The 23283-nt window shown below is 37.4% G+C and overlaps 1 long non-coding RNA gene across 1 annotated transcript in view; it reads left to right on the forward strand.

Moving 5' to 3' along the window:
• LOC309615025 overlaps window positions 1-23283 on the forward strand; it is a 511470-nt gene that overhangs the window by 329669 nt on the left and 158518 nt on the right. The gene's annotated exons all lie outside the window — the stretch shown is intronic.

Consider the following 23283-nt stretch of genomic DNA (forward strand, 5'->3'; position numbering starts at 1 on the left):
TTGGTGAAAGTGGGGTGTTAAAGTACCCTACTATGATTGTGTTACTGCCGATTTCCCCTTTTATGGCTGTTAGTATTTGTCTTATGTATTGAGGTGCTCCTATGTTGGGTGCATACCTATTTACAATTGTTATACTTTCCTCTTGGATCGATCCCTTGATCATTATATAGTGTCATTCTTTGTCTCTTGTAGTAGTCTTTATTTTAAAGTCTATTTTGTCTGATATGAGAATTGCTACTCCAGCTTTCTTTTGATTTCCATTTGCATGGAATATCTTTTTCCATCCCCTCCCTTTCAGTCTGTATGTGTCTCTAGGTCTGAAGTGGGTCTCTTGTTGACAGCATATATATGGGTCTTGGTTTTGTATCCATTCATCCTGTCTGTATCTTTTGGTGGGAGCATTTAATCCATTTACATTTAAGGTAATTATCGATATGTATGTTCCTATTCCCATTTTTTTAAATATTTTGGGTTTGTTACTGTAGGTGTTTTCCTTCTCTTGTGTTTCTTGCCTAGAGAAGTTCCTTTAGCATTTGTTGTAAAGCTGGTTTGGTGGTGCTGAACTCTCTCAGCTTTTGCTTGTCTGTAAAGGTTTTAATTTCTCCATCAAATCTGAATGAGATCCTTGCTGGGTAGAGTAACCTTGGTTGTAGGTTTTTCTCCTTCATCACTTTGAGTATATCCTGCCACTCCCTTCTGGCTTGCAGAGTTTCTGCTGAAAGGTCAGCTGTTAACCTTACGGGGATTCCCTTGTGTGTTATTTGTTGTTTTTCCCTTGCTGCTTTTAATATGTTTTCTTTGTATTTAATTTTTGATAGTTTGATTAATATGTGTCTTGGCGTGTTTCTCCTTGGATTTATCCTGTATGGGACTCTCTGTGCTTCCAGGACTTGATAAACTATTTCCTTTCCCATATTAGGGAAGTTTTCAACTATAATCTCTTCAAATATTTTCTCAGTCCCTTTCTTTTTCTCTTCTTCTTCTGGGACCCCTATAATTCGAATGTTGGTGTGTTTAATGTCGTCCCAGAGGTCTCTGAGACTGTCTTCAGTTCTTTTCATTCTTTTTTCTTTATTCTGCTCTGCAGTAGTTATTTCCACTATTTTATCTTCCAGGTCACTTATCCGTTCTTCTGCCTCAGTTATTCTGCTATTGATCCCGTCTAGAGTATTTTTAATTTCATTTATTGTGTTTTTCATCGTTGCTTGGTTCCTCTTTAGTTCTTTTAAGTCCTTGTTAAATGTTTCTTGCATTTTGTCTATTCTATTTCCAAGATTTTGGATCATCTTTACTATCATTATTCTGAATTATTGTTCAGGTAGACTGCCTATTTCCTCTTCATTTGTTAGGTCTGGTGTGTTTTGACCCTGCTCCTTCACCTACTGTGTGTTTTTTTGTCTTCTCATTTTGCTTATCTTACTGTGTTTGGGGTCTCCTTTTCACAGGCTGCAGGTTCGTAGTTCCCGTTGTTTTTGGTATCTGTCCCCAGTGGCTAAGGTTGGTTCAGTGGGTTGTGTAGGCTTCCTGGTGGAGGGGACTAGTGCCTGTGTTCTGGTGGATGAGGTTGGATCTTGTCTTTCTGGTGGGCACGTCCACGTCTGGTGGTGTGTTTTGGGGTGTCTGTGGCCTTATTATGATTTTAGGCAGCCTCTCTGCTAATGGATGGGGTTGTGTTCCTGTCTTGCTAGTTGTTTGGCATAGGTTGTCCAGCACTGTAGCTTGCTGGTCGTTGAATGAAGCTGGGTCTTGATGTTGAGATGGAGATCTCTGAGAGATTTTCACCGTTTGGTATTACGTGGAGTTGCAAGGTCTCTTGTGGACCAGTGTTCTGAAGTTGGCTCTCCCACCTCAGAGGCACAGCCCTGATGCGTGGCTGGAGCACCAAGAGCCTTTCATCCACATGGCTCAGAATAAAAGGGAGAACAAAATAGAAAGAAAGAAGGAAAGAAAGAGCATAAAATAAAACTATTATAATAAAAAATAAGAAAAAAAATTAAGAATAAATTTATTAAGAAAAAATTTTTAAAAATCGATTTATTAATTTTTTATAATAAAAAATAAGAAAAAAATTAAGAAAAATTTTATTAAGAAAAAAATTTTAATTTTTAAAAATAAAAAATATGAAAAAACTTATTAAATTTTTTTTTAATTTCTAAAAATAGGAAATAAGGAAAAAATTTTTAAGAAAACAGTTATTAGGAAAAAAAATTTTTTTTAAGTAAAAAATGAAAAAACAAAACAAAACAAAACAAAAACACGGATGGACCTAACCCTAGGACTAATGGTGAAAGCAAAGCTATACAGACAAAATCTCACCCAGAAGCATACACATATACACTCACAAAAAAAGGAAAAGGGGAAAAATTAATATATCCTGCTCCCAAAGTCCACCTCCTGAATTTGGGATGATTTGTTGTCTATTCAGGTATTCAACAGATGCAGGCACATCAGGTTGTTTGTGGAGCTTTAATCCGCTGCTTCTGAGGCTGCTGGGAGAGATTTCCCTTTCTCTTCTTTGTTCATACCGCTCCCGGGGTTCAGCTTTGGATTTGGACCCACCTCTGCATGTAGGTCGCCTGAGGGCATCTGTTCCCCGCCCAGACAGAATGGGGTTAAAGGAGCAGCTGCTTTGGGGGCTCTGGCTCACTCAGGATGGTGGGAGGGAGGGGTACGGATGTGGGGCGAGCCTGTTGCGGCAGAGGCCAGCGTGACGTTGCAGCAGCCTGAGGCACGCCATGCATTCTCCCAGGGAAGTTATGCCCAGATCAAGGGAGCCTGGCAGTGGCGGGCTGCACTGTCTCCCAGGAGGGGCGGTGTGGAGAGTGACCTGTGTTCGCACACAGGCTTCCTGGTGGTGGCAGCAGCAGCCCTAGCGTCTCCTGTCCATCTCTCGGTCTGTGCTGATAGCCGCGGCTCACGCCAGTCTCTGGAGTTCCTTTAGGCGGCGCTCTGAATCCCCTCTCCTTGTGCGCCGTGAAACAAAGAGGCACGAAAAAGTCTCTTGCTTCTTTGGCAGCTGCAGACTTTTTCCCGGACTCCCTTCCAGCTAGCACCGACGCCGGAGCCTCAGCTCCCAGCCCCCGCCTGCCCCGGCGGCTGAGCAGACAAGCCTCTTGGGCTGGTGAGTGCTGCTCGGCGCCGAGCCTCCGAGCGGGAATCTCTCCATGTTTCCCTCTGCGCCCCTGTTGCTGTGGGATCCGCACTGATAGCCGCAGCTCGCGCCCGTCTCTGGAGCTCGTTTAGGCAGCGCTCTGAATCCCCTCTCCTTGCGCGCCGCAAAACAAAGAGGCAAGAAAAAGTCTCTTGCCTCTTTGGCAGCTGCAGACTTTTTCCCAGACTCCCTCCTGGCTAGCACCAAAGCCGGAGCCTCAGCTCCCAGCCCCCGCCCGTCCCGGGGGCTGAGCAGACAAGCCTCTCGGGCTGGTGAGTGCTACTCGGCACCGATCCTCCGTGCGGGAATCTCTCCGCTTTGCCCTCCACACCCCTGTGGCTGCGCTCTCCTCCGTGGCTCTGAAGCTTCCCCCCTCTGCCACCCGCAGTCTCTGCCTATGAAGGGGCTTCCTAGTGTGTGGAAACCTTTCCTCCTTCACAGCTCCCTCCCACTGGTGCAGGTCCCATCCCTATTCTTTTGCCTCTGTTATTTCTTTTTTCTTTTGCCCTACCCAAGTACGTGGGGATTTTCTTGCCTTTTGGGAGGCCTGACGTCTTCTGCCAGCGTTCAGTGGGTGTTCTGTAGGAGCAGTTCCACGTGTAGATATATTTCTACTGTATCTGTGGGAAGGAAGGTGATCTCCGCGTCTTACTCTTCCGCCATCTTGCCTCGTCCCCCGACTTCATAACTCTTAATCAACATTTTGATGTTCTCTGAGTCTCTCTGACATGTGTACAATTCTCTATCATGGCCACTGGGCAGTTGGAGGCTGCCGGGTGAGCAGCGGCCTACATGCACGCCGGCGCCCGCCTGCGCCTGACACGAGCGGCACTCCCCTACCTAACTTTAGATCAAAGTGATCATCATGATCAATCACGTTAATAAAAGTACAAAAATGGTGTTCAGTGTTACATATGGTTCCCTTCGTCAACACTGCTCCATCTCCGAGAGAACCACATACATACTCAACACCACAGACACAAAGCTGGCGGCAACTTCAAAGGAGTTACTATTTAACTATATTCTAACTATAACTATACTCTAAAGCAAGATATTAAATGCTAAATTCATTGCTTCCCAGTTTTCTTCTGCATTTTACTCTGAGATGTCAGGTATGAAACAGTCTGGTCACATTTTAGTTCTGGGAAAAGAAAAAAGTTTTACACTAACTTGAAATAAAATCTGACTAAAACAGTATTAATTTTATTATATGGGGAGATATAAAAATAATTTTAAGTATCATTGCCATAGAATGCATATTTTATTATAAGTGCAACTAACACCAGTTTAAAAAAATGGATCTGATTGCCATTTTAGGATCTGACATATAAAAACCTGAGAAAGAGTTTTTGGACCATTTTCCTAGTATGTCTTTGCCACAAAAAGAATAGCATTACCAGTATTATAGTATATATTAAACTATATTAGCATCCTTTAATTACTTGTCTGTCTCCTCTAATTTGTTGTATATTCCTTGAAGGCAAAGAGTCATCCCTATACCTCCAGATACGGAAGAGCCTGAGCTCCATTAACGAATAATAAATGAAAAGCTCATGGAACTTCCAGGATCAAGGTTAAGAGTACTTAATCATGTAATTAGTACTTCAGAAAGCATGGGAAATTGTGTCACATGCTGGATATTACAGCTCAAGTGACTAACAAGATATGACAAGAGCATTTTACTCAAATCTCAGTTATTCACCCTCTGCTCCTTTTCTTCTGTGTAAAATTCACTATTTTTGCTTTGTACCTTCCTTTTTTCCTGTCTTTTGCTTATCATTTCTCCTCCACACAGTTGTTCCTATTATGGAAATAAATTCTGCTTAAATTTTTATTGAATAAAGTTGAGTTTTCCTGGACTAAATATTAACAACATGTCTACATTAACAACTTTTTCTCAGAAGAAAAATCTTTCTGTATTGCTTTGACTTCTGAGGGCTTTATTAATTTGACAGTGTTAATTAAAACATACTTAACATGAAATACAGTAAGTAAATTTTTTTAAGAAAGCGCATAATTTATAAATATGATTTGACCACCATCTTCTGCTCTCTCCATTTTCCAACTTAAAGAAATAGAAAAATTTTTGTGAGGCAGCAATTGGCTTTATAATTGACTTTTCAAGTTCTATTATCATTTTTGATTAAACATAAGGTATAATCTTCTGGAAATTCAATGATTCAAGAAATTAATAGCCATTTTGGGTATCTATGTTTAGATTAAATACTGAAAAGTGTTGTTGATAAAGATATAAGGTACCTTAAATAAGTGGAACTGTGAGGATTATCTAAAATAGAAATACCATTTTGAGCCAAGAGTTATTTGTAGCCACATGTAAATACAAAAATGGGTTTTATCTATCATTAAAAATTTAGTTATACATAAATATATATATAGATTTTTATGCAGTAAAAACTATATTATACTGCCAGAATTATACGGATCTGTACACCAATTTATAATGTTAAGAATTAGAGGTATATGTTTTAGAGTTGAGTTTCAGAGCTTTTCTAAAATTTATTTCAGCCATAGTAGATAGAACACTTCTTATTCCTTTGTCTTTCTAATGAAATATAAGAATTGTTGAAACATAAGACTAAAACTATCTTGAACGTGGATGTCTGCAGTAACTCCAATAGGTAGCATACACATTAGTCTTCTAATGGACTAAAAACATGGAAGTGATCAAATGAGCAAAGTGACTTTACACTTAATGATCTGTATCTACAAAAGAAATTACTAAATGTTCCATTCATTCAACAAATGCAATTGAACACCTAATGTATGCTATCCCAAGTGATGGGCACTAGGAATCCAACAGTGGGCAAATTAGACACAGTCTCCTTTACTCCTGTAGTTAACAGCTTAGGTGAAATGCAGATTTTATGAAGAAACTGCAAGCGAGTGTATGAAAGGAGGATGTCCATGGGAATAGAGCACATAAAACCTAACCTGAGGAGTTAGCAATTTTTAAAAACATGTATGAGATTTAATTTTCTTAAAATCACCAATTATTCAAATAATAACACTTCTAGAGCTAATGTTGGCTAAACAGTCTATGCTTTGGGGAAGGTGAAGAAGCTATTCCCCAAAATACCTTCCCCAGTGGTGTTCTGAAAAAAGGTTATAGTCAGGGGCACAATTAAATGCCCCTGACGGTCATTCAACCGTAAAAAAATCTATTGAGTGCCTGCTAAGTGCTAGAGAATAAGAAGACAAACATGTCTCGGCCCTTGAGAAGATTACAGTCTAGGAAAAAGATGGCTGTTAAAGAATAACGAAATGGATAAATATCTCAAGAGGAGGAACTAAGGGAAATATAATGAAGAAGTAAAGCCAGTCAGCCATTGGCTGAAGGTTTCCAAGAGATTTGTAGGTAAGTAAACAGCTTTGATTTTGGCATCTTTAGGGTTCTGGGAGGATCTCAATTTTGTTTCTCTTTGTCTCATACATAGTGTGTTCTTTCATGTGATTTTTGTATTAAAATGCTCCCCAACACACACACCCTCCAGTGTTCAGTGGCCTAGGACTTCGTAACTCAGGTAAGATCAGTTCTAAAGTTCTAAGCATAAAGTAGAAAAACTCTTTTACCTTTGCTTCTACTTTTCTTAAAATTGTCTTTTCTCCCTTCTTATTATTGAAGCAGAAAGTCTGAAAGCAAAAATTCAGGTATAGGCCTAGGAAAGAGGAGTCAAAGAGGCCTCTGTGCTTTCTTTTCATTTAGGCTTTTAGGTCAACAGCACAAAAGGAATCCTTGTAGAACTCCATGACTCAGCCTTGCTCATTAGGGCTCTGGGTTAAAGACAGAGACTTATTGTAAAGAATGCGTGTGTGTGCTTAGACTTTTCCGCTGGTCCCCAAGGAATAAGAAAATAGTTGATTTTTCAGGGAATTGAGGGTCCCTCCAAAGCCTCTTTGTATCAAAGATCTAACAGAAAACAGGAAGACAACAATATGTTGCTTTCTTCAGGAAATGTACTCAAATACTTGAAATAATTTTGTTGCTCCTTCGGTGTAGAACTGCATTCCACATTCATAGTCTTTTTGTCCTTCTAAGGAGGAGAGTAATATCATAGGATATTGATTAAGCTGCTTTTTTCAAGAGTCAAAGTTTTCCAAGGACCTACAGGTCACCACAGGGCTCTCTCCTCTTTTGCAGGACAGGGCAAAGTGGTGTGGGGGAGCACTTTGAAGCTGTCCTCTCCCCCTTCTCCCTCTCCCTAAGTTTGGAGCACAGTAAGTTAACTTCAGCAATACCTAGGAGAGCTACAGTGTTCTCTTGTTTGGCATTCTTTCCATTTCCACTAGTGCCCACTGGAGTATTAGGACTGCCTTTGTAGCATTAAAAGTGAGAGAGCAATCCTTGGAGCCTGCTTTAGCCTGAGGCTATTTAGGCCTAACAAGGTCAAGAAATAGAAGTCTTTCATGTGTTCAGCCCAATTTACTAGAGCTTTGTACCCTGGCTCTAAGCCAAATTCCCAACTAATAAATTTTTTTACTATTGTTGTTTGGTTATTTTTGCCCTTAAAATTTGTTTATGAGAATATACCTCTCAGAGAGGGAAGGAGTTAATTGGATGAGCTAAGTTCAGAGGTACCCCTGATACTCTGACAAAACACCATTAAATAGTACCCCAATCTCAATCAAATTTCTAAATAATGTAAGCATGAAAATTTGATTTCAAAGTAAAAGTGCTCGGGACTTCCCCGGCAGTCCAGTGGTTAAGAATTTGCCTTCCAATATATGGGGTGCGGGTTCAATCCCTGGTCGGGGAGCTAAGATCTCACAGCCAAAAAAAAAAAAAAAATGTTCTCTTTGCAGAATTTTACTGATATTGGTTTCAGTAAAGGCCTGGATGGCAAAGTATACAGAGCAATAAAATATTTACAAGCCAGCCCACAAAGTTCAACAAAATCTTGATAATGAACCTAAGACTGCCCACACTGAATAAATGATACCCATGCTACTACCCACAACTGTCTACTATGAGTCACGTTGCAGCCATGTGGTTGATATTGTGCAATGAATAAAACTACAAATTGCTGTAATGTACCATGCTAGAGTTTCCAAAAACAAATGCTAAAGATTGCCCATTGCACATATATTTAGAAATAGATGTCTGTTGCCAGCAAGAGCATCCTGTAAATTCTTTTTTATACTGAGTCTCCAAGATCTCAACCTCTATGTTTTCATTTGCTACTCCTAGCAATCCTGTGAGGTGAGTAGGAAGCCATGGCTATTCCTTTAGTTAAGCTGCCATGCTCAGCTTGCTGCTCTTCTTATTCATCAAGGGGTTTGCATGTATAGTCTGGAAATGCATATTAAATTTTATAGTAATTTGAAAATGAAGCAAAAAATATTAGTTTTATAATATAGACTACAAAAACTAAAGCCAGAACCACGTGGATACTAAGGCCAAGATTCTCAATGAGGATCAGGGGGTGGGGTGGGGAAGTGTTGTGTTTATTCAAAAAGGGCATGGATTTTAGATAGCTGATAAAAATTGTTCTACTTCTTTTCCATAGGTGATTCCATCCACTGCCATGGCTTCACTAACCATTAATGTATCAATGCCTTCTAAAGTATGCATCTCCAGGCTGGATTTCTCCCCCATCTTCAGACTGGTATTTTTATTTGTTTGATGAACAACTCTTTGGGGAAAAAACTACCAGCTTGATTCATATTTTCTTCAGGCATGCATGGGGCTGGTCTGGAAGGCTGAGGTTCTTTGGCAGCATCTGAAGATAAGTAAGCTAAAGAAGGCAGTTATACCAGCAGTAAAGCAGAGGGCTTATATCAAGTCTGATATGCTAAAACTACTTTAGTTTATTCTTTATAACACATTTCCTCTATTTGTGACAAGCATTATGAATTGTTTTTAATTCCAAGTTATTTTGTTCTCTAACAACCCCCAAAAGTCAGTTAGGTAAATCATGAAGCTAAAAATAGAAGACTTCAAATAAGCACAATTTACTAGCTGATTGATCCGTGACAGACAATAGCCCTCCCACAGATGATATATCTATATAGACATTACCAAAACATGACATGAGGCTATCTGGTATTACCCTAACATGTAAATATTAAAAAAATTTTTTTTTTCAAAACAGGTTTGCAAAAGCAAACAGGGTAACTGATAGTTTACAACTGAAATAATGACCATCCGCCATATCCCCTCATTTTTAGGAAACTGGTGTTTCCAAATTAATTAGCAAAAAACTGAACGTGGAAACAGGAACTCCTGCTTAAAATAATTAAGACAAGAAATGATATAAACCTTTCTATGAGGCTTTAACAATCATTAAAAAACCTTATTTTAGCCAGAAATGTATGCATGTATAACTCCTGTTGGCTTCAATAGAAAACACCTTTGTGTAAACAGCTGAAATATTTAGTCAGGGAGGTACATTTTTCCAAGATTATTTCTAAGAATATATGTATTTGCACAATGAAGTTTTTCTTTAGTATTTGTCCATGCTTGCACTTATTCTCATTTAACTATATATCATACAATGACAAACATTATTTCACCAGGTGGAACATTTTTCAATTTGAGAATATGAGTGTTTTTATAAGTGAATGTTTTAAGTCTTAAAAACAAAAACTCTATTCTTTGTCTCACTTGAATTTTTCTTTTTTTGTGTTTTGAGGTTGAAACTTAACATTTGAAAAGCAATATTACTAGTTTCATATTTCTCTAGTTATATATGTTATTTGAAAACATCCATATGAAAACTTGGCCAAAAAAATGTGAAAAAGATTCACTCCAAGAGCAAAATGGCATCTACCCCAACAAAAATTTTAGAGTGAATAAACAGCAACACCAAAACAAAACTGAGTTTGTTGTTTCTCATTACCTGAATAGTGTTTAAAATATAAAAGTGTTCCTGGCTGCTTTAATTTCATAGAACTATGGGTTTCATGTTACCTTTCCAAAGAGGTTAACAATTTATCAAACATTATATTACCAAATACCAATATTACTAAGATAAGCTATATACAAAATTTAGTGGCAAAAAAGACAATTAATAGAAATGCCATGCATCTACAAATGTATACAAATACATTCCAATCTCTACCTAATAAATTAGTAACCACCATATGGTTTTCTAAGATCATAGTAAATACCTAGGCACATATATAAAAATCTAATTCCAATACCATTTTTTAAACTCATGCTAAAATTGAGTATGTCAGTGATACCATTTGACTTTTTTCCACTGGTATTATAGCTTCTGAACATCCTTGTAAATATTTATTACTTAAAATGAATTTGGATTGAGTAAAATGTTTAGAAGGTTGGTTTCTTTTTGCCTTCTTGTCTTAGGATTGGTAAGAAGAATGAGAGCTCTTCAGTGCTACTTTTACCATATAAGCACATCTAGGTAGAGATTCCTTAGAAGGGATTCCTTAGAAAAGATACTCTAGTCTCTCCATCTGATCCTGGGGAAGTCAACTGTGGGCTCAGTGTCTTCACTTCAGGATGAGCATTAGCAACCTCACTGCAATCTCCTTAAGCCTATTTACATTTGTAGAATAAAGTTGATACCTTAAATTGCAAATAAACAAACATAAACAAACATCGAAACCAATTAAATTTTTATTATAGAAAGTTAGAAGGGATAAAAAGCACTAAGAAGATTTTTAAAATTCACTCATAAATCCAACACCCAAAGGAGAGCATTTTGGTGTATTTCGTTCTAGTATTTTTGTGCATACTTAATTTTCAGTATTTATTTCTTTCACAGTAAGTCCTCATTTTGTGTGTCAACGTAAGACCTTTTATGCCCAGCATAAAAGAGAATACTGTACAAGTTCTGCATTGGATGAAAAAATAGAAGTGAGTCAAAATTTAAAAATAAACAGACTAACATACTGGGGGAGTGGTGAGGGGATAGAATTAGATTTTCACATTACCTATGTCATGTGGAAGACAGTAGGTGTAACTAAGGAAGATGCCCCTTCCAATAAAAAACCTAGTAGTGATCTTAGGTTCCAAAATAAAATTTAGAGGTAACTTAGACATAGATTCCATATTGTTTAGTAGCTTACCTGTAATACCAAGAAGGAAATCATTCTTTAGGGCACTCTGTAGCCTGTTGCACTAACATGAAATGAATATGGGGGACAATCTTGGATTGCTCATACCAAAGTCTAAATGCAGCCCGAGGAATAATGCTCAATGCATTCTTTCTATGTGATCACAGGACCAATTGTTGTTTTAACCTGAGGAATGGCTCCAGTAAATATGTAATTTTGAAATAAATATTTTTATTTATGGGGTGCCTAATATTAAAAAGTGAATTTTATAAACCAGGATGTGAAGAGGAATTATTAACAATAATTGACTTCACTTAAGAAAAATTTTCTTTGTTAAATAGATTTTTAAACCTTATTTTAAATTGGTGCTGCTATGAACATAAGCATGCATAAATCTTCTTGAATTATAGTTTTTTCTGGGTATATGCCCAGGAGTGGGATTGATGGATCATATGGTAATTCTATTTTTAGTTTTCTGAGGAAACTTCATACTGTCTTCCATAGTGGCTGCACCAATTTACATTCCCACCAAAAGTGTATGAGAGTTCCCTTTTCTCCACACCTTCTCCAGCATTTGTTATTTGTAGACTTTTTAATGATGGCCATTCTGACTGGTGTGAGGTGGTACCTCATTGTAGTTTTGATTTGCATTTCTCTAATAATTATTGATGCTGAGCATCTTTTCATGTTCCAAATGGCTATCTGTATGTGTTCTTTGAAGAAATGTCTATTAAGGTCCTCTGCCCAGTTTTTGATTAGGTTCTTTGTTTTTTGTTGTTGTTGAGCAGTATGAGCTGTTTGCATATTTTGGAGATTAAGCCCTTGTCTGTTGCATCATTTACAAATATTTTCTCCCATTCCGTAGGTTGTCTTTTCACTTTTTTTATGGTTTCCTTTGCTGTGCAAAAGCTTTTAAGTTTGATTAGGCCCCACTTGTTTGTTTTTGTTTTTATTTCTATTTCCTTGCGAGACTGACCTAAGAAAACATTGGTATGATTTATGTCAGAGAATGTTTTGCCTATGTTCTCTTCTAGGAGTTTTATGGTGTCATGTCTTAAGTTTAAGTCTTTAAGTCATTTTGAGCTTATTTTTGTGCGTACTGTGAGGGTGTGTTCTACTTTATTGATTTACATGCAGCTGTCCAACTTTCCCAGCATCACTTGCTGAAGAAACTTATCGTTTTTCCATTTTATATTCTTGCCTCCTTTGTTGAGGATTGGTTGACCATAGGTGTGTGGGTTTATTTCTGGGCTCTATTCTGTTCCATTGATCTGTACGTCTGTTTTTGTACCAATACCACACTGTTTTGATTACTGTAGCTTTGTAGTATTGTCTGAAGTCTGGGAGAGTTATGGCTCCTGCTTTGTTTTCTTCCTCCGGATTGCTTTGGCAATTCTGGGTCTTTTATGGTTCCATATACATTTTCGGATTATTTGTTCTACTTCTGTGAAAAAATGTCTTGAGTATTTAGATAGGGATCACATTAAATGTATAGATTGCTTTGGGTAGTATTGTCATTTTAACAATATTAATTCTTCCAGTCCAAGAGCATGGGATATCTTTCAATTTCTTTGAACCCTGTTTATTTCCTTTATTAATATTTTATAGTTTTCAGCATATAAGTCTTTCCCCTCCTTGGTCAGGTTTATTCCTAGGTATTTTGGGTGGGGGTGTTACTTTAAAAGGTATTATTTTTTACATTCCCTTTCTCATATTTCATTGTTAGTGTAAAGAAATGCATCCAATTTTTTAATGTTAATCTTGTATCCTGCTACTTTGCTGGTTTCATTTATTAGACCTAGTAGTTTTTGTGTGGAGTCCTTAGGGTTTTCTACATATAGTATTGTGTCATCTGCATATAGTGACAGTTTCACCTCTTCCTTTCCAATTTGGATACATTTTATTTCTTTTTCTTGTCTGATTGCTGTGGCTAGGACATCCAATACTATGTTGAATAGAAGTGGTGAGAGTGGACATCCTTGTCTTGTTGCAGACTTTTGCAGGAATGTTTTTAGCTTTTCACCATTGAGTATTATATTAGCTGTGGGTTTATCATAAATGGCTTTTATTATGTTGAGATATGTTTTCTCTATTCCCACTTTGGTAAGAGTTTTTATCATGAAGCCATGTTGAATTCTGTCTAATGCTTTTTCTGCATCTATTGAGATGATCATGTGTTTTTTTTTTACTTTTGTTAATGTGGTATATTAGATTGATTGATTTGTGAATGTTGAACCATCCTTGTGAACTGAGGATGAATCCCACTTGGTTGTGGTGTATGATCCTTTTTATGTATTGTTGGATTTGGTTTGCTAATATTTTGTTGAGAACTTTTGCATCTATATTCATCAAAGATATTGGCCTATAATTTTCTTTTTTCATGGTGTCTTTTTCTGGTTTTGGTGTCAGGGTGATGGTGGCGTCATAGAATGTCTTTGGGAGTGTTCCTGCCTTTTCAATCTTTCGGAAGAGTTTGAGAACAATTGGTATAAGTTCTTCTTTGTATGTTTGGTAGAATTCCCCTGTGAAGCCATTTGGTCCTGGACTTTTGTTTGTAGGGAGTTTTTTTTTTTTTTTTATTACAGATGCTATTTCACTTCTAGTGATCAGTCTGTTCAAATCATCTATTTCTTCTTAATTCAGTTTTGGTGGACTGTATCTTTCTAGAAAGTTGTCCATTTCTTCTAGGTTGTCAAATTTGTTGGCATATAATTGTTCATAGTATTCTCTTAGGGTTTTTTTGGTATTTCTGTTGTATCAGTTGAGATTTCTCCTTCTTCATTTCTTATTTTGTTTATTTGGGTTCTCTCTCTTTTCTTCTCGGTGATCCTGGCCTGAGGTTTGTCAGCTGAGTTTACCCTTTCAAAGAACCAGCTCTTGATTTTATTGATTTTTTTCTATTGTTTTTTAATCTCTATTTTATTTACTTCTTCCCTGATCTTTATCATTTCCTTCCTTCTGCTGACTTTAAGTTTTGTTTGTTCTTCTTTTTCTAATTCTTTTTGGTGGCATGTTAGTTTGTTGACTTGAGATTTTTCTTGTTTTTTGATGAAGGCCTGTATTGCTTTGAACTTCCTTATAAAAACTTCGTTTGCTGTATCCATAGATTTTGTATGGTTGTGTTTTCATTATCATTTTTCTCAAGGTATTTTTTTAATTTCCTTTTTGATTTCCTCTTTGACCCACTGGTTTTTTAGTAGCCAATTGTTTAGTCTCTATGTAGTCATTTTCTTCTCATTTCATTTCCTGTGGTTGATTTCTAGTTTCATGCCATTGTGGTCAGAGGAGATGCTTGAAATAATTTCTATACTCTTAAATTTGTTGAGGTTAATTTTGTGCCCAAGTATGTGGTCAATCCTAGAGAATGTTCCATGTGTGCTTGAAAAGAATGTGTATGCTGGGTTTTTAAAATTTTTTTGGATGTAATGTCATGAAAATATCAATTAAGTCTAACTGTTCTATTGTATTATTTAGGATCTCTGTTGTCTTATTGATTCACTGTCTGGAAGATCTGTCATTATTGTGAGTGGGATGTTAAAGACTCCTATTATTATTGTATTCCCATTGATTTCTCCCTTTATGTCTGTTAGTATTTGATTTTATGTATTTTGGTACTCTGATATTAGGCACATATAAGTTGATGAGTGTAATATCCTCTTCTTGTATTGATCCTTTTATCATTATATAGTGTTCTTCTTTATCTTTCTTTATAGTCTTTACTTTAAAGTCTATTTTGTCTGATATGAGTATTGCAACTCCCACTTTCTTGTCATTTCTGTTTGCCTGAAATACCTTTTTTCATCCCCTCACTTTCTATCTATGTGTGTTGTTTGCCCTAAGGTGGGTCTCTTGCAGGCAGCATATTGTAGGCTCTTGATTTTTTATCCAGTCTGCCACTCTATGTCTTTTGATTAGAGCATTCAGTCCCTTGACACTTAACGTAATTATTGATACATATGTATTTATTGCCACTTTAAACCTTGTTTTCCAGTTGAGTCTTTGTTTCTTCTTTGTTCCTTTCTTTTTCTTATTGTATTTCTTTTTGTGGTTTGATAATTTCCTTTTATTTTATGCTTGTGTTCTCTTCTTTTTCGATTTTGTGAAGCTATTGTATGTTTTTGATTTGTGGTTGCCCTGTTTTTCAAATATGTTAGCCCCTTCGTATATCTGCTTGCTTTAGACTGATAGTCAAATAGGTTCAAATACATTTTAAAACAAAATAATAATAATAAAAAGAATCTGTATTTTCTTACTCTCTTTCCCCATATTTTATGATTTTTAAAAAATTATCTCTTTCTCTTTGATGTTTGGTGGTTTTTTAATATATTAAGTAATTAATTTGGCTGCATCAGGTCTTGGTTGCGGTGTGTGGGATCCTTTGTTGCGGCTTTTGGGCTATTCGTTATAGAGTGCAGGCTTTTCTCTAGTTGCAGCATATGGGCTCTCTAGTTGTGGTGTGCAGGATCAGTAGTTGTGGCATGTGGGCTCTCTAGTTGTGGCACACAGGCTCTACAACATACGGGGTTAGTTGCCCTATGGCATGTGGGATCTTAGTTCCACAACCAGGGATCAAACCCATGTCCCCTGCATTGCAAGGTGGATTCTTAACCACTGGACCACCAGGGAAGTCCCAGATTTTATGATTCTCATGTCCCTTTTTACATATTCCCGTTTATCCTTTTACTGTTCCTTGTATTTATCATTGCTTTCAAAAATAGTTTTGGAGGGCTCACTAGAGTTCAGGGAGGCCACCACAAGATTCTGGTGTGGTGGCAGGCCTCACCTCCCACTGGCGGGACAAGGACGGAGTGGTTAGAAGGGAGTAGACAGGCACCAGGTCAGCTGCGGTCCGTGTGGAGGCTGAGACAGCCGATGGCACAACCAGAGGCAGTCATCACTCTTCAGCTTTTATGACTTTGACTTGGAGATTTTGGCTATGCTTCACTAGATTCTTCAGTAGTTCTGGAGGCACACAGTGTGGGTGACAGGGTCTTGGTGCTCTGGCCAGGCGTCAGGCTTGTGCCTCTGAGGTGGGAGGGCTGAGTTCAGTCCATGGTCCTCCAGAGACTTCCCGGCCTCACGTAATATCAAACAGCAAAAACTCTCCCAGAGATCTCCATCTCAATGCAAAGACCCACCTCCACTCAATGACCAGGAACCTACAGTGCTGGACAACCTATGACAAACAACTAGCAAGAGAGGAACATAAGCCCATCCATTAGCAGAGAGGCTGCCGAAAATCATAATAAGGTCACAGACACCCCAAAACACACCACTGGACGTGGCCCTGCCTACCAGAAAGACAAGATCCAGCCTCATCCACCAGAAGACAGGCACTAGTCCCCACCACCAGGAAGCCTACAAAACCCACTGAACCAAACTTAGCCAATGTGGGTAAACACCAAAAACAACAAGAACTACGAACCTGCAGCCTGCGAAAAGGAGACCACAAACACACTAAGTTTAGCAAGATGAGAAGACAGAGAACCACACAGCAGATGAAGGAGCAAGGCAAAAACCCACCAGACCAAACAAATGAAGAGGAAATAGGCAGTCTACCTGAAAAAGAATTCAGAGTAATGATAGTAAAGATGATCCAAAATCTTGGAAATAGAATGGAGAAAATACAAGGAACATTTAACAAGGACTTAGAACAACTAAGAGCAAACAATGATGTACAACACAAGAAATGAAATTTTAAAATCTCTGGAAGGAATCAATAGCAAAATAACTGAGGCATACAAAAGGATCAGTGACCAGGAAGACAAAATAGTGGAAATAACTACCGCAGAGCAGAATAAAGAAAAAAGAATGAAAAGAATTGAGGACAGTCTCAGAGACCTCTGGGACAATATTAAAAACACCAACATTCGAGTTATAGGGGTCCCAGAAGAAGAAGACAAAAGGAAAGGGACTGAGAAAATATTTGAAGAGATTATAGTTCAAAACTTCCCTAATATGGGAAAGGAAATAGTCAGTCAAGTCAAGGAAGAGCAGAGAGTCCCATACAGGATAAATCCAAGGAGAAACACGCCAAAACACATATTAATCAAACTATCAAAAATTAAATACAAAGAAACAATATTAAAAGCAGCAAGGGAAAAGCAACAAATAATATACAAGGAAATCCCCAAAAGGCTAACAGCTGATCTTTCAGCAGAAACTTTGAAAGCCAGAAGGGAGTGCTCGGACATATTTAAAGAGATGAAAGGGAAAAACCTACAACCAAGATTACTCTACCCAGGAAGGAACTCATTCAGATTTGACAGAGAAGTTAAAACCTTTACAGACAAGCAAAAGCTAAGAGAACTCAGCACCACCAAACCAGCTTTACAACAAATTCTAAAGGAACTTCTCTAGGCAGACAACAAAAGAAAAAGGAAAAGACGTATAAAAACAAACTGAAAACAATTAAGAAAATGGTAATAGGAACATACATATCAATAACTACCTTAAATGTAAATGGATTAAATGCTCCAACAAAAAGATATAGACTCACTGAATGGATACAAAAGCAAGACCCATATATATGCTGTCTACAAGAGACCAGCTTCAGACCTAGGGACACACACACACTGAAAGTGAGGGGATGGAAAAAGATATTCAATGCAAACGGAAATCAAAAGAAAGCTGGAGTAGCAATTCTCATATTAGACAAAATAGACTTTAAAATAAAGACTATTACAAGAGACAAAGAAGGACACTACATAATGATCAAGGGATCAATCCAAGAAGAAGATATAACAATTGTAAATATTTATGCACCCAATATAGGAGCAACTCAATACATGAGGCAATTGCTAACAGCCATAAAAGGAAAAATGGACAGTAACAGAATCATAGTAGGGGACTTTAACACTTCACTTTCACCAATGGACAGATCATCCAAAATGAAAATTAATAAGGAAACACAGGCTTAAAATAATACATTAAACAAGATGGACTTAATTGATATTTATAGGACATTCCATCCAAAAACAACAGAATACACTTTCTTCCCGAGTGCTCATGGAACATTCTCCAGGATTGATCATATCTTGGGTCACAAATCAAGCCTTGGTAAATTTAAGAAAATTGAAATCCTATCAAGTATCTATTTTGATCACAACACGATGAGACTAGATAACAATTACAGGAAAAAAATCTGTAAAAAATACAAATATATGGAGGCTAAACAATACACTACTTAATAACCAAGAGATCACTAGAGAAATCAAAGAGGAAATCAAAAATACCCAGAAATAAATGACAATGAAAACAGGATGACACAAAACCTATTGGATGCAGCAAAAGCAGTTCTAAGAGGGAAGTTTATAGCAATACAATCCTACCTCAAGAAACAAGAAAGATCTAAAATAAACAACCTAACCTTACACCTAAAGCAATTAGAGAAAGAAGAATAAAAAAAACCCAAAGTTAGCAGAAGGGAAGAAATCATATAGATCAGATCAGAAATAAATGAAAAAGAAATGAAGGAAACAATAGCAATGATCAATAAAACTAAAAGCTGGCTCTTTGAGATGATAAACAAAATTGATAAACCATTAGCCAGACACATCAAGAAAAATAGGGAGAAGACTCAAATCAATAGAAATAGAAATGAAAAAGGAGAAGTAACAACTGATACTGCAGAAATACAAAGGATCATGAGAGATCAGTACAAGCAACTATATGCCAATAAAATGGACAACCTGGAAGAAATGGACAAATTCTTAGAAAAGCACAACCTTCCAAGACTGAAGCAGGAGGAAATAGAAGATATAACCTGACCAATCACAACCACTGAAGTTGAGACTGTGATGAAAAATCTTCCAACAAACAAAAGCCCAGGACCAGATGGCTTCACAGGCGAATTCTAGCAAACATTTAGAGAAGAACTAACGCCTATACTTCTCAAACTCTTCCAAAATATAGCAGAGGGAGGAACACTCACAAACTCATTCTACAAGGCCACCATCACCCTGATACCACAATCAGACAAAGGTGTCACAAAGAAAGAAAACTACAGGCCAATATCACTAATGAACATATATGCAAAAATCCTCAACATAATACTAGGAAACAAAATCCAACAGCACATTAAAAGGTTCACACACCATGATCAAGTGTACTGCCTATGTTTTCCTCTAAGAAATGCAAGGATTCATCAATATACGCAAATCAATCAATGTGATACACCATATTAACAAACTGAAGAATAAAAACCACATGATCATCCCAATAGATGCAGAAAAAGCTTTCGACAAAATTCAACATCCATTTATGATAAAAACCCTCCAGAAAGTAGGCATAGAGGGAACTTACCTCCACATAATAAAGGCCATATATGACAAACCCACAGCCAACATCATCCTCAATGGTGAAAAACTGAAACCATTTCCACTAAGATCAGGAACAAGACAAGGTTGCCCACTCTCATCACTATTATTAAACATTGTTTTGGAAGTTTTAGCCACAGCAATCAGAGAAGAAAAAGAAAGAAAAGGAATCCAAATTGGAAGAGAAGAAGTAAAGCTGTCACTGTTTGCAGATGACATGATACTATACATAGAGTATCCTAAAGATGCTACCAGAAAACTACTAGAGCTATTCAATGAACTTGGTAAAGTAGGAGGATACAAAATTAATGCACAGAAATCTCTTGTATTCCTATACACTAATGATGAATAATCTGAAAGTGAAATTAAGGAAACACTCCCATTTACCATTGCAACAAAAAGAATAAAATACCTAGGAATAAACCTACCTAAGGAAATAAAAAATCTGTATGCAGAAAACTATAAGACACTGATGAAAGAAATTAAAGATGATACAAAGAGATGGAGAGATATACCATGTTCTTGGATTGGAAGAATCAACATTGTGAAAATGACTATACTACCCAAAGCAATCTACAGATTTAATTCAATCCTTATCAAACTACCACTGGCATTTTTCACAGAACTAGAAAAAAAATTTCACAATTTGTATGGAAACTTAAGAGACCCTGAATAGTGCAAGCAATTTTAAGAAAGAAATACAGAGCTGGAGGAATCAGGCTCCCTGACTTCAGACTATACTACAAAGCTACAGTAATCAAGACAGTATGGCACTGGCACAAAAACAGAAATATAGATCAATGGAACAGTATAGAAAGCCCCAAGATAAACACACGCACATTGGTCACCTTATTTTTGATAAAGGAGGCAAGAATATACAATGGAGAAAAGACAGCCTCTTCAATAATTGGTGCTGGGTGAACTGGACAGCTACATGTAAAAGAATGAACTTAGAACACTCCCTAACACCATAAACAAAAATAAACTCAAAATGGATTAAAGACCTAAGTGTAAGGCCAGACACTATAAAATTCTTAGAGGAAAACATAGGCAGTACACTCTATGACATAAATCACAGCAAGATCCTTTTTGACCCAGCTCCTAGAGAAATGGAAATAAAAAGAAAAATAAACAAAAGGGACATAATTAAACTTAAAAGCTTTTGCACAGCAAAGGAAACCATAAACAAGATGAAAAGACAACCTTCAGAATGGGAGAAAATATTTGCAAATGAAGCAACTGTCAAAAGATTAATCTCCAAATATACAAGCAGCTCATGCAGCTCAGTATCAAAAAACACAAACAACCCAATCCAGAAATGGGCAGAAGACCTAAATCAACACATCTCCGAAGAAGATATACAGATTGCCAACAGACACATGAAAGAATGCTCAACATCATTAATCATTAGAGAAATGCAAGTCAAAACTACAATGAGATATCATCTCACACCAGTCAGAATGGCCATCATCAAAAAATCTACAGACAATAAATGCTGGAGAGGGTGTGGAGAAAAGGGAACACTCTTGCACTGTTGGTGGGAATGTAAATTGATACAGCCACTATGGAGAATAGTATGGAGGTTCCTTAAAAACTAAAAATAGAACTACCATATGACCCAGCAATCCAACTACTGGGCATATACCCTGAGAAAACCATAATTCAAAAGGAGTCATGTATCGAAATGTTCATTGCAGCTCTATTTACAATAGCCAGGACATGGAAGCAACCTAAGTGTCCATTGACAGATGAATGGATAAAGAAGATGTGGCACATATATACAATGGAATATTACTCAGCCATATAAAGAAATGAAATTAAGTTATTTGTAGTGAGATAGATGGACCTAGAGTCTGTCATACAGAGTGAAGTAAGTCAGAAAGAGAAAAACAAATACCATATGCTAACATATATATATGGAATCACAAAAAAAATGTTCTGAAGAACCTCGGGGCTGGACAGGAATAAAGATGCAGCTGTTGAGAATCGACTTGAGGACATGGGGAGGGGGAAGGGTAAGCTGGGACTAAGTGAGAGTGTGGCATGGACTTATATATACTATATACTACCAAATATAAAATAGATAGCTAATGGGAAGCAGCCACATAGCACAGGGAGATCAGCTCCGTGTTTTTTGACCACCTAGAGGGGTGGGATAGGGAGGGTGGGAGGGAGACGCAAGAGGGAGGGGATATGGGGATATATGTATATGTATAGCTGATTCACTTTGTTATAAAGCAGAATCTAACATGCCATTGTAAAGCAATTATACTCCAATAAAGGTGTTAAAAAAAAAAAAGAATAAGGTGATCATGTAAGAAAAAAATAGTTTTTTTTGTTTTGTTTTGGATCTGTATACTGACTAATTTAAGTGATTTACTTTGTGATTTCCTCCTTCCTATATATTCTTGCTTCTTTTCTATTTAGAGATGACCTTTCAATATTTCTTGTAGGCTAGGTTTAGTAGTGCTGTATTCTTTTAGTTTTTGCTTGTCTGAGAAATTCTTTATTTCTCCTCCTATTCTAAATGATAATCTTGCCAGTAGAGTATTCTAGGTTGCAGATTTTTCTCTTTCAAGACTTTGAATATATTTTGCCACTCCCTTCTGGCCTGCAGTTTTTCTGTAGAGAAATCAGCTGATAGCAATATGGGGGTTCCTTGTAGTTAACTCTTTGCTTTTCTCTTGCTGCTGTAGAATCCTCTCTTTATCTTTAACTTTTCCATTTTTATTATAAGATGTCTTGGTGTAGGTCTGTTTGGGTTCATCTTGTCTGGGAGACTCTGTGCTTCCTATGTCTGGATATATGTTTCCTTCTTTAGATTTGGGAAGTTTTCAGCCATAATTTCTTCAAATACATTTTCAACCCCCTTTTCTCTTTCTTCTCCTTCTGGAATCCCTATTATGTGCAGATTGGCCTGCTATATTTTATCCCATCTGTCTCTTATATTGTTTTCTTTTTTTTTTTTTTTTTTTTTTCATTTGGCTTTCTGTCTGTTGTTCCGATTGTGTGGTTTCCATTATTCTATCTTCCAGGTCACTTATTTGTAATTCTGCATTATTCATTTTGCTCTTCATTACCTTGAGCTCAGCTTTCATCTCAACAAATGACTTTTCTAATTTTTCTTGGCTCCTTATAGTTTCTAGTTACTTTTTACAGTAACCTGCATTTCTGTAAATAGCCTTTCTTTATTCCTTCAGTATTTTCATTACCTCCTTTTTGAACTTGCTGTCTCTTAGACTGAAGAGTTCTGTTTCCTTGTTATTTCCTTCAGGGGAATTCTCTTTGTCTTTTAACTGAGAGGGGTTCCTCTCCCTTTTCATTTTGTTTATATTTCTCTTTGTGACCTTAGGAGAAACAAATATCTACTGTAGTCTTAGAGGGCTATTTATATGTGGGAGCATCCCTGCATAGCTTGTGTGGTTTTTAATTTTTTTGTTTTTTTGGTGTGCGGGCTGTTTTTGGTTTGGATGCTTGCTGTCCCTTTCCTCAGTGTGTGCTGGCTGTTATCCCCTTGATAGGGGGTGTGCAAGTGCATAGCACTTGCCCATGCTCCCAGGTGGGTGGGAAGCGGCAGTTGGCTCCCATTGCAGGTCTCTCAGCAGAGGCGGCTGGCTGCACGTATTCCTGGGGAGGTGGGGGCAGTGGGTGGCCCCGGGTCATGGGACCCTTGGCAGCAGTGGTGAGTCATGCATGCCCCCAGGGAGATGGGGGCAATGGTTGGCCCTGGGTCGCTGGTTCCTTGGTGGAGGCGGCTGGCTGCATGTACTCCTG

The sequence above is a fragment of the Balaenoptera borealis genome (assembly GCF_965194805.1).
Source record: "Balaenoptera borealis genome assembly, chromosome: 17".
NCBI classification, from domain to species: domain Eukaryota; kingdom Metazoa; phylum Chordata; class Mammalia; order Artiodactyla; family Balaenopteridae; genus Balaenoptera; species Balaenoptera borealis.